Raw genomic sequence first — 4,089 nt, 5'->3', positions numbered from 1 at the left:
TTCAAACTTCAATTTAATCAATTCTGTTCCTTAATTTTATATTTCCTTTCCATCACAACAAATACTGAATAAGGTATAATAAACTAGACAGAAATACCAAGAGAGGCTATTATTTATATGTGTTTTTTGTGTACAAAAATCAATATTGTTTTACAAGCTCAATGGAATGCTGACCTAGCTAAGCCCATGTTCAAATCAGTCCTTATAGATAAATAATGATGACATAAACCAGACAATGATTAGTCATCTCAATTTCTGATCGATATTTTTACAGAGACTCAAAGTGAGTAGAATGGCTACTGAGTCTCAATTTCTCCCATTGCATACACCTATCATTGGAAGAAGTACCACCTTTTTTTAAAGTCTTCAGGCTTAAATAAAATGTTTGATGTTATTTGTGTTTATTTGAAATAAATTTACTAATTGGACAGACTTTTTTGCTTGCTTTTCATGTATGGTCTTCTTTGTGATATTCACACTCTCAGATGTGTTTTTTAAAATTTTTTTCCCAAGTCAATGATTGGTTGCCAGACCAAGCCTCCAAATGGTGAATTGGAGAGTGTTCTTACCAACAGTCATAGAGTTTTCCATTTTCTTTTTTTTCCCAAGTTTGGGGAAATTCTCCCTCAAAATCTCTAAAACACACAGTTGTTTTGGGAACTATTTTCTGTGTCAATAAAAATAAAGAGATAAAAGGGAATATAAATGATTCAGATGAATTCTATCTAGAAGCATTATGTTAAAATCCCCATAAAGAAATGGTGTGCCATTGCTTGCAGATGGGTACAGATAGTAGTGGAAAAAGAGAGGTAGATATTCTTCCAGTCCCATAAGAATCCATAGGCATTTATTAAGAGCCTATTTGCCAAGTGGACAACCAAGTACACAGTGGATAGATCACTAGGCCTGAAGTTAGGAAAATCTATCTGAGTTCAAATCTGACCTCAGATACCTATGGATTGTGTGATTCTGGAAAAGTCACTTCATACTCTTTACCTCAGTTTCCTCATCCTGTAAAATGAACTGGAGAAGGACATGACAAATCATCCCAATATCTTTACCAAAAATATCTCAATCAGGATCATAAAGAGTCAGACACTACTAAACAACAACAACAATACATTTGTCAGGCACTGTTTCAGTTCATAATGTTTCTAGAATAATGGAATTTAGAGCTGGGAGGAATTTGAAATATCACCTAATCTAATTCCATTATTTTTACATTTGAATGGATGAAGAACTAAACAGGTAAAAGGGACTTGTCTAAGGTCCCATAGGTAGTTTAACAGAGTATAGATTTGAGAACAGGGACTGACTTCAAATTCAGTGCCCCTTTTCCTAGAACTCTTTGTTTTTCTATGTCATTTTTAATGTTGTATGGAAAAGTGTTGCAGTTACCCGTTACCTGTTGAGGATAATGCTCTGCCCAAACTAGATGTGTTTAGTTAGATAGTGAATATAAAAGAGAGTTTCCCTGCACCTCTACCCAACCCCCACCTTGGTTGCAGGCAAGAGAATAAACATTCTATAACTAGAAAGACTAAATTTGCACATATGTGCAATAATCTTGGGAGTGAGAGAGCCCTCCTTGCAGTTATTTTGACAGCTTTTATTCAGATTCTGTTACTTCTGAGCATTTCTCCCTTCCCCATTTCACCTTCATTTCCTCTTCTCCCTTCTCTTTCCCAAATATCAACACATTAGAGGCATATGAGGGCATACTCAGCGCTGGAAAGAAATGGTCAGGGTGGGTAGAGAGGCAATTTGACCAATTTTCCCCTCCCCCACTTGCCTCTCTCCCTTGGTATTAGTGGCTCATTTACCTCATTTGTTTCCTTCATCTAAAAAATCTGTCGAGTCTTATCTTTCTAATTACTGTGTAATTGAGGGTCCTATAACAAAGGTTTTCTAAGGTGGACTAATTAAGGGCATTGTTCTCTATTCTCCTTTCTTAGAGTACCAGTCCTAACACATTTTCTTTGTAATTTTGTGGTGGAATAAGACATTCAAGCTGTTCTTTCAGTTGGTGTCAAAGCAGGCAATGGAAATGACAAATTCCAGTTCTTATATTTTTAAGCGTTAACTGGCATATAGTCTCAGATTATACAGGACTGTGGGAAGTAGAGATGTTAATGTATTATTATTGGCATCTGTTAGGGGAGGCACAGATCTGTTTTTCAGGCCTGACCAGAGGGTTATAAATTCAGATAATTTCCTGAGCCCCTTTTGCTGCCGAAAAGGAAAACAGAAACAAGGGCTTGGTCCTCCTTGGAGAGACGGAGAGTGTGGGGGACGGAGGAAGGCGAGACTTTCCTGGCAAGGCTTGGGGAAAAAAGCTGTGGAGCCTGAGGCTGCCTCTTCATTTGGGTCAAGGCACCAGAAAACTAGAGCCTGTTTAAGACTCTCCCACTGAATCCCTTCTCTAAACAAGGAAGCCCAACTACCCACCCAATTTGCCCACACGGGGTGTGGGGCCGAGCCGGGACTTCCCATTCTCCACAAACAGATCCTATTCGGAACGTTCTTTGTGTGGATTTACGCTCCCTTAGGATGGACTCTTGTTAATTTAGCAGCCCAGTAAGAGCGGATCCATGCTGCTGAGACTTTTCCTATTGTCCTTCCCACTCCCAGTAGCAGTTAATCGTTTCTCCAGCGTCTTCCTTCTGCTCCTGGGAAAACCTAGGGAAGTGTGAGCCGCACCTTGCAACTCCCAGTGGCTCTGGCCTGGGCATGCTCAGTAGCCAAGATAGCTTTGGGTGGCTCGCCTGTGAGTACCTTCCTGGCCTGGCTCCGGCCCCTCTCGACTGCCCGGGCAATCAGACTCGTCTGACCAGTTACAACGGCTGGAAGAACTACCCGAGTCCAACCCTAACCCCGAAACCCAGCCCTGGGGGGCTTGGCTTCTCCACCCTACCGCCCGCACTAGTCATCCCCACATTCCCCACCCCTCTCTCCTCCCGAAAGTGGAAGCAATTACAAAGGGCTTGAATGTAGTGTGTGTGGATTTAGTGAGCCCTAAACCACCAGGGGAACCCGTCTCCTCACAAACCAGCATCTCTCCGAGGAGGAGTCGGAAGAAGAGAGGAGCTGTGCGCTCTCACGGACACGCGCGGCGGCGGCGGCGGTGGCGGCGGCGGCGGCGGCAGCTGGAACCACTGCTCAGCCCTCCTCCTTCCCCCCGGCCATGCACCGCCCCGGTCGCAGCTGTTTCAATCCTAGCGCTTTTCACCCGGGTTGCTCCGGCAGTCAGTCGCCACTTCATGCTCCGGCGGGTGCCAGTGCAGTCAGCTCTCCGGGAGAGCCCGTGGCCCCGCGCGTTGTCCTTTCCAGGGACTGGTCACCCGACAGCCTGGCCTGCTCCCCGGGCAACTTGGGGCAGGAGAGGAAGCAACTTTGACTCGAGATGCCGGGTTCTCCCCAACCGTAACAACTGAGCTTGTCCCAGACGTCAGGCGGAGCCAGAGTTTTCTAGGGCGACTCGCTTTCCAGTACGGCTCCACGCAACCTGTTTACTAGGAGAGGTGCTGGAGGAGAAGGATTGTCTTAGGCGAGCAATCGTCTGGGGGAGAGGACTTGTTCTTCCCTGTCTCCCGAGACCTTTGCTTGCAACGGGATAAAGCAACATCCAGAGGATGTAAATAGACAACCGGAGAGCCAGAGCAACTGTTACTAAGAAGGCAGAGTCACAGGGAAAAAAAAAAAAAAAAAGAGGGAGGAGCGTTGGTTTTCAGTGGGGGCTTTTTATCTTTCCCACTTGTAACATTAATGCTTTTAATAGTCAGAGGCGTTGATTGCAACTTTTCAAAGGTCAGTCCCTGTTCCGACGAGGAAGGAGGATCCCCACTCTGACTCCGCTGGTGTTGCTCAGCCTAGACTGGCTTTAGTTAGGGGAATGAACAGAACGTCAAACGGAATAGTGTAGGGGGTTCCAGCCTTTTCCTCCTCGTGGGCCCAGGGGAAGCCACCTTCCGTGCGCCGAGGAGCTCTTCCCTGCAGTGACATGTGTCTAACTCTCGGAGCCAAATTGGGCAGCAGGTGCCGGTCCTAAGGAGTCACTGCCAGCCCCGAGGTGCCGAGTGACGCTGAGCC

This window comes from Sarcophilus harrisii, chromosome 5 (genome assembly GCF_902635505.1).
Source record: "Sarcophilus harrisii chromosome 5, mSarHar1.11, whole genome shotgun sequence".
Taxonomy (NCBI): Eukaryota; Metazoa; Chordata; class Mammalia; order Dasyuromorphia; family Dasyuridae; genus Sarcophilus; species Sarcophilus harrisii.
Note: the sequence above shows the minus strand (reverse complement) of the source record.